The following is an 11530-nucleotide window of genomic DNA, read 5'->3' on the forward strand; positions in this document are numbered from 1 at the left end:
CTGGAGCATATTAGTCAGAGCTGTAATCAAATATGGTCCAATTCAGATATGACACCTTGTAATTCTTCATGGTTTGAAGACTTCTTATGGATCTAACTAACCAAGGATTAGCATCATCATACTGAAAACTTATGCTCTATATATATGGTTTTGTTTAACAAGGTATGAACTTACGTGCTTATTAAAATTGTTGATACTTGATGATTAGTTAACCTAGCAAACATACATGATAATTTTTTTTTAATATTACGTGCATGTATTTTCTACTTGCACCCATGATTTTGTCTTCAGACGCAGGTGTCTTTTCTTAAAATAGTATTCAGTTTGGTTGAAATTAGGGTGACATTTCTTTAACGTGTTGAGAATATAACACTTTTACCATGTTTTGGCTGCTGAAACATTGCTGAAGCATATCTCTGATGCAAGATTAAACACAGCTTGAGTTTATCTGATCTTAGGATGGAGAAACCTGTGGTTTATTGGCCATACTACATGTTACTCTTGGATCCTAAAAATTGTATTGATATATTTCTTTAATGTATCAAGATTGTAACATATGTTTTGGCTGTCGAAACAATACACATCTGTGATGCAATATTATTAAAGACATCTTGAGTTTATCAAATCTCAGGTTGGAGAAACCTGTGGTTTATTGGCCAGGCTACATGTTAAACATTTTTTTGGATTATAAAAGTTGTATCAATATTTTTCTAACGCATCAAGAATGTAACACTGTTACTATGTTTTGGCTATAGCATTGCTGAAACATATCTCTGATGCAAGATTGAAGACAGCTTGAGTTTATCAGATCTCAGGTTAGAGAAACCTGTGGTTTATTGGCCAAGCTACATGTTAAACAATTTTTTCGATTATAAAAATTGTATCGATTTTTCTAATGCATCAAGAATTTAACACTGCTACCATGTTTTGGCTATAACATTGCTGAAAGATATCTCTGATGCAAGATTGAAGACAGCTTGTGTTTATCAGATCTCAGGTTAGAGAAACATGTGGTTTATTGGCCAAGCTACATGTTAAACATTTTTTTGGATTATAAAAATTGTATCAATATTTTTCTAACGCATCAAGAATTTAACACTGTTACCATGTTTTGGCTATAACATTGCTGAAACATATCTCTGATGCAAGATTGAAGACAGCTTGAGTTTATCAGATCTCAGGTTAGAGAAACCTGCGGTTTATTGGCCAAGCTACATGTTAAACATTTTTTTGGATTATAAAAATTGTATCAATATTTTTCTAATGCATCAAGAATTTAACACTGTTACCAAGTTTTGGCTATAACATTGCTGAAACATATCTCTGATGCAAGATTGAAGACAGCTTGAGTTTATCAGATCTCAGGTTAGAGAAACCTGTGGTTTATTGGCCAAGCTACATGTTAAACAATTTCTTGGATTAGAAATGACTAAAACGTTGTATCCATTCATGCTACTTTATACAGTTTACATTGCCTGTGGCAGATTACATCCTACCGCTATATCTGCAACTCCTTTATTCTTCTTATTTTTTCTGTCTTCTCAGCTTTCGGTGGTGAGATATCCTGCTCGTAGATGACCTGAGCAACCAGGCCAATGAAAATTAGACCCAGAGCAGCAACCTTCCTCCACTCCACCTCTGGTGTTGCAAAGATGTCATTGACAGTTGTAATCCCGAGTATTCCCATCAGTTCCAGGTAAATGTTCATACGAGTTTTTGATCATGCACTCTCTTTTGCAATCTCTTTGACCTTCTGTGCTTCCACCTTGGCTTTCACCTTTATTTCCTTCTTGTTCCGAGGCTTGACCTTGCCAAGGCTCTGGAAGAACATTCCTTCGTTTTTCTCCTTTTCAATCCAGTCTTCAAAGTCCTAACACCTTATCGTTCATTTCTATCTCTTGCCTCTGTGCCTCAGCCGTCTCCTCGAAGGCTTGCATCTTGCTGTCGAGCCTCTCCAATATCTGCCTCATCAGACACCTCAGTTCTTTGTCAAACAGTGAATAGCATTAGACTGTTCAACTTTTGATTGCAAGAGATGCTCACCTGGTCACCAACCGCATCAAGTTATTTCATAGCGTTCTATCCAATCAGGTCGAACTCGGAGTCGGGAGTCGGCGTCCTTGGCGAACTTGGTCAGCTACGCAGAGCGCTCGTCCAAGAAGCCCGTGATGCGCACCTTCTGCGCCTGAAGCATGGCGATCTGCGCAAGGACCTCCTGCTGACGTTTGTCGCCACCAAGCGGCGGGGGACTACCGGCTTCAGCATCTTCAGAACCGATGGCAGAAATGAAAGATCTCTTCCTGACTAGCACAGCACGCGGCCGGAACAGAGAGTATCTGTGCAGTGAGGGGCATGAATGAATGGTATGGAGAGTAAGCATCTCCTATTCTGTAGTCGCTTTGCTGTCGCTGGTGTTGATTTGGCAGAAGTATCTTGCAAAGGATTCTGCCTACCTCTCGTCGCTGGAGCCCGGGAACCATATCACAAATTGCCCTTGCGTGCTGGGTTTCCTCCGGTCCCCATGTCTTGCTTGCCCACTTTTTGCAGGAAGGGGACCCTTTGTTGTCCAGTTGGAGCCGCCGAAAATATCGAGCCCCACAAGGTGCCACGAAGTCACTGAGTCGGGCCAAAATGGACGCAGTTGGGCATCATGGCTCAATCAAGTACTGAAAGATATGTGGGATGATTGAAGGCGCGGAAGTCGTACTTCCATCCATGGCATCATTTTTTCTTTGATAATATGGCTTCATTCTTGGTTTGATGTCACCACGCACCAATGCTGGGCATGTTCGTTTGAACTTATCAGTCGGCTTATCAGCTACAATATTTTTCTCTCACAACAAAACAGCTTCAGCTGGCTTTAACACCGGCCGAACAGGCCCGCTATTATGGAATGAAATGGTAAGGTCGCGCTTATTGCCATCCGGGGCTGAGTTTTTCCACACGAATTAAAACCCGAATGATGAATTATTGCTGGTGGGTGTGGACTTTCTCTGTTTGTCGCTTTTGAGATTCATGTTTGTGAAGTGGAAACGAGATGTGCCCTAGTACTGGCTTAGTGCTCCCTTTCCGTCTGCCAGGAGCTCCCTTGTTCAACGCAGTGATGATCTACTATAAAGATCTTGACCTAACGTAATTCTGCAAAAACAAACGGAGCCTATAATAATCGGAAATTCGGAATCACGAAACGATGTTCTCCCTCTGCAATGCAGTACTAGTACTGTAGTACTGCACAGCACAGCCCACATGATGCGAATCCTTTTCCTTCAGGCTTCAGCAGAATCGTCGGGATCACACGTCGCATCCATTCTAGGTGAATCCTCTGCTCCCCTCACATGCGACCCTGCTGCCTGTGCTCGGGACACCAGAAACGGCCTGCAGCCATGCACGGTCATGAGGCCCGGCGCGCTATGCCCCATTGCCCCATTCCCTCCGCTGTCTGTCAGGGGGGGGGGGGGGGGGGGGGGGGGGGGGGGGGGGGGGGGCTCAGCTGCTCAGTAGGAGTAACGCCGCAAGCAGACGAACATGGCAACATGCAGATGCCGAGCGAGCAACTTGGGCCCTGGACTGGAAGGAGGCGCGAGCTTATCGGCTCCGGGGGAATCAATGCCTTTGGTAACCCGGTGAGCGCAGTTAAAGACTGCCCATTTGGACCGCCCGACGAGTCGCTGTCGGCGCCACCGGAGCATCGGCTGCATGCAGATGCAGTGCTTGCTCTCCTGCTCAGCCCAGCAGGCAGCAGCCCAATGCACAGGCGCACAGCATCTTCTGCGGGTGAACGACTGAACGCAACGGGGCTTGGAAGTCTGGATCCATCACTCGGTTTGTTCGCTAGTTTCAGTCAGTCTCTCACAACAAACCAGCATCAGTCGGACTTATCAGCCCAGAAACCGACCAGCGAGCCGACTAACCGCAGTCTGGTTTCTGAACTCGCCGGCGATGGCGGTCCAGTGAACACGGGGCAGGGGGGCACGACACACAAGCTAGAAACAGGGTGTGCTTGAGGCACTGACGTGCTGTTCATACTCCGTATACTGTAGTGCAAGCGAATAGGCGATGCCGCTAGCTGTGTTCGATGTACTACAGCTACTTGCTGCGTTACGATTATGAAATGGCCAGCTGGATTTGTTCTCGGCGAAATGGTCAGTTGGGTTAGTTCCCCACGAAACGCGGTCACTTGGATTAATTTAGGCCTGGCCGTCATGTTCTTCCATGCTAATAATGGCTCAAATAAAAATGTCAACAAAAAAATAGTGTAAATACGTACGGGCAAAAACCCGGCGGTGCAGCAGCCGCGTATGATTCGCGATGGTATTTGGACTTCCCGGAACCGGAAAATTCGGGTAAACACTTCGTACCAGTACGTTGTACTTGTAGCCTTAGCTGTCCTTTCACGACCAAACCTTTGCATATTATAACTACGCAGACGTATTGCATGAAGTAATATCTATATCTATATACATGTATAATATTACGTATATTATTATTGTTACTTAATACTTCATCCATTTCAAATTACAAGCCGTTCTGATTTTTTTAATTACTAGATACATATTTTTTATTATATATATAAGATATACATTATATCTAGAGACATAATAAAAACTATGTATCTAAAAAAGACAGTTCGGAACAGATGGAGTATTAAAGAGCGAAGTTCCTTCTGTCCGTTTTTTCTACATTTTAAAGTGCACATGCATCTCTTGTGATCCGTATTTGATTTGAACTCATGACTTATACTCATACGCCGTGTGCTTGTACGTTCAACTATGTTGTGTAGTCTGATTTTGATACACATTGGAATAGATGACACCCTCCAAATATCAACTTGTTTTGTTAGTTACGCAACAAGGTGTATATTTCCATAGCGGACTTGATTGTTATGGACAATATGCGTTCTCTGCATTATTGTTATCTTTGTTTGCTTGCACAACCGAATGAAAAAGATATGTCATGATGGGCACGAGTACAAAGTCAGACCTCCTCGAAGCGGATAGCATTTCACTAAATTCTGTGACCGGTACTATAGATATATTCCTTTTTTTTTTCTGAATCATGACTCGCTTGGAATGAGAAACAATGAATTCTCAAAAGGTAATTCGCTTCCGGCAGAAAACTAGGGAACTTTTTTTCCCCATGTCTCAAACGGGCCTAATCGAACGCAATTGCCATGAAATAAGATGCCACCGTAGTAAAAAATGTAAAATACCCAGTATTCCGCTTGATCCGTAGAGATCTGAAACCTTGTTTCTAGGCTTTCACCTGAACTAAGCCTGCTCCACTTGTCAGCCTGCGTGAATGCTGACGACAAGCAGCCCCTTCGGCAGGGCTGAATGGCTGGTGCTGGGGCTGGACCAGCCAGCCCAGCCAGTCAATTCCAGCGCCTCCAGCCTCCGGCCAGCAGCCTCCAGTCAGCAGCCAGCAGCTGATTTGTAGAAGTTCAAAAATTGACGTCAACCAAGTGTAGCTCATGCTGATTTTAAATTTTCAAATTCAAACTACCATGCATTTCTAGATGATGCCGACTTACAGTTTCAACCAAGAATTTCAACCAATAATTTATAAGACAGAGAATTTTACAGTTTCAAACTACCATGAAATAGTGAAGCCTGAACTTTGGCAACCTCTTTCTCAACACTTCAGAGAAGTTAATTTACAGCATGAAGAGAAATATGGATAACCTAGTAGAATACAAGCAGTAGTAAGACCTTGGAGATCATATGCAATCTGTCACACTCACACAGGATTCTTGTAGCTATGGCCACTGCTCTGTCACACTGATGAATGATGAGTAATAAAAAGAATCACACTTTCTCCTGTTGTTCTACCTCGGCCACCTGAACTGGCTTCGCCGTCGCCTCAGCAGCAGCTTCCTCTTTCTTGCCCCACAGCACAAGGTAGAGTCCGAGAATAACCAGCACTGATCCTAGCACACTGCAAGATGAAGAACACAAAGCAACAGTTAGGTAGGGAGAATGTTCAGTGAGGAACGGCACCATGTTCAGTCTTCAGTGAAAATAATTAGGCTGCAGTTAGGAAGCAGATCGTCGATGAGATGAGCAGCATGGTGTTATGATTGTGACCTCACCTTCCAAGGTAGAGATGTTCATGGAGGATGAAGAGGTCGATGCCGGCAACGAAGATCTGAGTGAGCGGGCCGAAGGCAGCAGTGAACACAGGGCCTCTCTTCTCCACGCAGTATGTGAGCAGAAGGTACCCAATGCCAGAGGTCAGAATGCATGCTGAAGTCAAAAACAGTGTGGTAGGCACCCATGAAAACATCACCCAGTCTCCTGAATGTTTACAAGACAGAGGTCAGATTGTATGCTTCATTCTTGCTAAGGCAACCACAGACTTTAGAGTGTGAATTACTGCCACTTATGTACATATATGTTTAGCTTACCAGAGAAGACCACGAGGAGGTGGTACATGATATGCCTTAAACCCGCTGATGCAGATGGTTTGTCCTGCTTGCTCCAGCTTCACTATGTACTGCAGCACAAAGGCAATCAGTCATTCAAGAGAACTAGAACAAGTATGTTTGCACCAAAGAACATCCGATAAATGAACTGAACTTTGAAAATGAGATGATGGTTTCCCCCAGCTTCGCTACTAATTCAAACACTTAATAAAATATAACTAGGGAGTCACCTGCTCTGGTGTTAAGGTGAAAGTCTTGTTTGCTATGTTGAATGCAAGATTTGGCATATTTGAGATCTGATCGCAATCAACAGTTGATTCACCATTGGGGCTAGGGAGACGATCACAGAGCTGCAATGCACATTAGAATAAGAAATGCTGGCACATTCTGTACAATTCCAAATCATAAAAAACTGGCCAAACAAAACAAAGTATCCCAACCTAATTAGCATAATTCAGAATGAGCTCTTTTGTCTTGTTTTCTCTTAGTTGAATCTGTATCCAGACAACAGCCATCTCACAAGCATTACAAAAAAGATCAGAACCACGATTTTGTCTCTCAACAACAGATTCAATTTGGTTGCTGCATGATAGTTCAATAAAACATGTCATGGAAAATAAAATTCATAGATACTACGACATGACTTAGAATAATTTATAAACTGAGCTAACCTGATAGAATGGGCACCATCAGATACATAGAGACCAATCTGAGTGCACACTTTATGTGGGCTTGTCTGCTCAATTACACTATAGAACTTGGCAATTGTAGTTCTGTCACTACAATTCCCCATACACCAATGAACACAATAGGATAGTCCCATAAACCATTTTTTGAAAAGAACACAGTCCCACAAAACCTTACACATGCACACGACAAAACTGCCATGGAATTGTACCTACAGCTACTGATTTCTAAAACAATAGCCTTGACCTAAATCAGGCACCACTCCACAAAACCATAGATATTAACTCCCTAACTCTAGAGATAGGGGTTCCCTGATTTAGCTCAACCCACTCTGGCACCTCATACGAGGGTGGATCTGCGTCGTACTTACGCATCCACAAAAAATTATCTAAAGCAAAGCATGAAATGATTATCATAGCCTGCTTCATCCTACAGCAGTACGGCACCCCGTCCAGAATCTGCCACCATTCTTTCAACACCCCAAATCTCCTTTCAATTACATTTCGCAATTTCGCATGAATGTAGTTGAATTTCTCCTCCCTCTGCAACTGCTGGAAATCTATGCCCCTAAAATCGTTTATGTGATACCTTGTGTTTCGGTAAGGGGTCATGTAACCTGCCATCTCCGTGTAACCCACGTCCGCCAGGTAGTACCGGCCTACAAGCGATGAAAACAGCGAGAGATCAAATTGCAAATTGTGTAAGAAGACAATATACAACCATCAGCTGTCATAGCAAATGGTGGATGTATGCTTCAATATATCTACAAGCAAACAATTACGAAATGTGAACATCAAGGCATCACGAACCTGCTGGGGGGTGTGGGAACGAATCGTTGTCCTGATAGTCTTTCAACATCGCCATGTCATGGCATGCCCCCGCCTTCCCGGCCCCCACGTATGTGAAACGGCCATCCATATCCACGATGGCACAAACATTAATTGTTGTTTCCCCTTTTCTATTGTAGAAATCAGCCTTTGCTTCACGGTTAACGTCAACCTTTATGTGTGTGCCATCTATAGCACCTATGCATCCATCAAACCATGGTGCATATGCAGCAAGTTTGTGGCTCACGTGCGCGTAGTTCCTATCTGCTGGCACTAGGACAGTATTTGCCCACCTATACATGACCTCTGCAACTAGTGTCATCTTTCTGCTAACTGTATCTAAAGACATTTCAAACCTATCCTTACACTCTCTACTAGCCGATTGGTGGGCACAGGTCTAGATGTACATGCCTAGAGCTTTCAACCGAGGTGCACTTATCTATTTGTGGCAGGTCAAATGGCAGCAGGATTTCATGCAAATGCATGAAGTCATCACGCGTCATGCGCAAACTATCTAAACATTTGGTATGGTCGACAAGGGTAAGATGCATCCATTGGGCTCTAGTTAGCTTAGCAATGGGACAAGGAGGATTTACCTCGGGCCTTTGCTGTGACATAATACCTTTCAGCAGGATGAATGATGCCTTTGCCACGGTCACAGTGCTCGGTCCATCACTGGAAATGTCGCTGTACGACGACTTGTTAGTGTTGCTCATGCTGCTCATGATGCACCTGTAAATGGGCAGAAATCAGTCAGATTGTAATGCAGATATTATGAGCAAAACATGTGCAAATAAGTGAACAGATGAAGATACCTGAACTAGGTAGCACCTTGAAAATAGGTTGGGATGTACAAGAGAAAAGTGATACATGCATAATGTCTTACAACACTAACAGCAGTACACAATTTTTTTATTCAAAACACGAGACAACGACATGCACTCAACAAATAGGTGATACATGCATAATGTCTTTGCTAATACAAAAAACGAACATAATGAAACAACAAACAGACTGAACTCAACATGCACATGGTGGATATCCGCAAACAGTAGAAAAACAAGAAATGTGCTGATCACTTGGACTTGTTGGAGCACACAAAGTCCCACATCACATTGATCCAGTTCAGCCGACCCTCTTTAGATTTCATTTTAAGAAACCCTGACGACGGAGCCTGTCTCTGCAAAGGTTTAGGGCTTGCACGAATACTACATCAGCCTCGCTGATACCATCTTGAATCAGAAGTTCCTAGACTTGGGCCAACTCCTGAGCATCGGCGTTACGATAGGCCTTCTGGGACCTAGCCTCTCTGAGAAATTGGCCCAGGTCTTCAAGGCACTCTTCTACGAATGGAGTTTGGCTACTCTTCTTGCTGCGAGGACTGTTAATTGAATATTCTCTATGGACTCGCTTCGAGGGCTGATGACTACTAGGTGGAACGACCAGCTCGTCCGACAAGGATGGAGGAGTGTGAGGGCTTCCATTACTGGGTGACTTGTTAGGTTGATGGCCCCCCGTCGATACCAACTGGCCCCTATCACGTGGGGTGCGTCCCAAAATTGTGATCAGTTGCTCACAGCATTGGGGTCGTTTGAACTTGTTTCTAGCGGGTTGGCTACTTTCCTACACGTGTTCCAGTGATGGCGAAGTTAGTACTGAGTTAGTAGGAACCTAATTGCTAAAAAAATCAAAGAAATGCGTGTAGTTAGTACCCCAGGGCTGGCGCCGTACCACTCAGGGTCAGCTGTAACCTCTCCAGTTAGCGGGTCACGACCTAGCCCAGTATGGGTCTGTCCGTCGCGCCAATTGAAGTAACAATATTTCAGCTCGTTGTACTTGTTCTAGCACACTTTCTTGTTGTACCCGAGCTTCGTGACTTCATTGAAGTCATGAACGATATTGGTCCACCCTAGTGAGGTTGGACCATGGGCACCGGTCCAGTGATAGAGGTCTTTTCTGCTTGATGATTAGGTCAAGAAGCAGAGAAGCTGTTCTGTCATCCTAGCACGCACGGTCCTGGCTCATCTGATTCAAAGATCGACAAAGCTATTAGTAATGCACCAATACCAAAATGTAATCACCAGTTAGGACATTGTATTAGAATCTACTGGAAACTGAAAACTGAGCCAACACACACAAAAAAGAGAGAGAAATCACAGCCATGTGGCTTATGTCAACATAATGGTTGACTGTCGTACAGAAGACACACCAAGGCAACATAGAAGCACAAAGTCCTATTTTTTAATTAAAAATCACAAAGGTTTGATGTCTTAAGGACTGCCCCACAAGCAAGAATCTGCTGTATGTTGGAAACTGAAAATTGAGCAATGTATTAGAATCTGATAGAAGCAAGCAAGAATCTGATGGAAATTGAAAACTGAGCATACATACAAAATTTCATGGTGAAAAGCAAGAGATGAAGCAAGCAAATTAACCACAAGAATGACCATGGTGCGTAAGGACTACCATTCACTGTCACTGTAACATGACCAAAAGAGAACTAAACCCCAAATCCAAACAACAAATTAACAAATCATATCCCTAACTTGCCTTTTGTGGCCGTTTGCGGTGTTTTGAGCGGAGGTTGTAGTGGCTGCCAGCAGTTGGAGAGCAAGACGAAGCCGACGATGCTGCCAGTTTGGGCAGCGTTGATCACAACCGGACGAAACGTCCCTTCTATGTCTGCAGTGCAATCATAGAGCACACTTGTGAGATGACAAACATAATCTGAAAAACAGAACATTAAAAGGGGTGAAGAACATTACATGTGTACTGTCTAACATAATCTGAACAAGAATATCAACAGAGAATTCATTGTGTACGGAGTTAACACTAATGAAGCCTTAAGGTATATTGTTCACCACTTAGGCAAGAATGAGCTAAAACAATCAACTATATGTACACAAAGATTCAGAACCATTGTTTGGGTTTGCAGTCAATTTTTGCTTGCTGGGAAACTATGTGGCATCATTATGAGGCATAAATGCCAAAGCGCTAAAAAGCTATGTGACAAAACAAAATCGTTTAATTTCTTTGGGCACGGGGTTTATCTTCCCCATCTGGGACTTGGAAGATGCAGAGATAAGTGAAAACACCCGTACTTGACATCTAAGTGTGACATTTCCTTGCTTATTTGGCATACCCCCACGCATATTCTACATATAGCTATTTCAGACTCCAGTCCTGTTTAGTACGTATGAATATCAAAGCAATGATAAATCAGGCCAAGCTCAAAGACCAATTGCGTTGATACAACAATCAAATAAACAATGGTTAGCAAATGGTGATTCGAAGGTTAACTAAGCCATTAAGCATCATCTGCCAGATCTGTTCGGAAAGTATTCAGAAACATAGTCCTAAAATATGTACATAGAGCACTTCTGTAATATATAGAAACAAGATGTGGGGATTTCTATCAGACACATAGAGGAGCAGACATGAGTACATTTTGGATCTCAGATCCGCGCGGGGTCAAACTGCGCCGGCGTCGGGTTCCGGGGGGCTTACCGTTCTGGAAGGAGTCGCCGTTGATGGAGGCGGGGTCCGGGGAGGGAGGCCGAGACCACTGTCACCGAGGCCGGCGAGAGTGAGGGAA

The 11530-nt window shown here is 43.6% G+C and overlaps 1 long non-coding RNA gene and 1 pseudogene across 1 annotated transcript; both read right to left on the reverse strand.

Moving 5' to 3' along the window:
* Positions 1 to 755: 755 nt before the first annotated feature.
* Positions 756 to 2380, reverse strand: LOC136456857 (uncharacterized; annotated as a pseudogene).
* Positions 2381 to 6094: 3714 nt separating this feature from the next.
* On the reverse strand, positions 6095 to 6789 carry LOC136459445 (uncharacterized). The gene is made up of 3 exons (XR_010760202.1): positions 6652 to 6789; positions 6404 to 6492; positions 6095 to 6293 (listed from the first exon to the last, which is right to left on the reverse strand). It is a non-coding gene; the product is annotated as an uncharacterized lncRNA (long non-coding RNA).
* Positions 6790 to 11530: the final 4741 nt, after the last annotated feature.

The sequence above is a fragment of the Miscanthus floridulus genome, chromosome 6, assembly GCF_019320115.1.
Source record: "Miscanthus floridulus cultivar M001 chromosome 6, ASM1932011v1, whole genome shotgun sequence".
Taxonomy (NCBI): Eukaryota; Viridiplantae; Streptophyta; class Magnoliopsida; order Poales; family Poaceae; genus Miscanthus; species Miscanthus floridulus.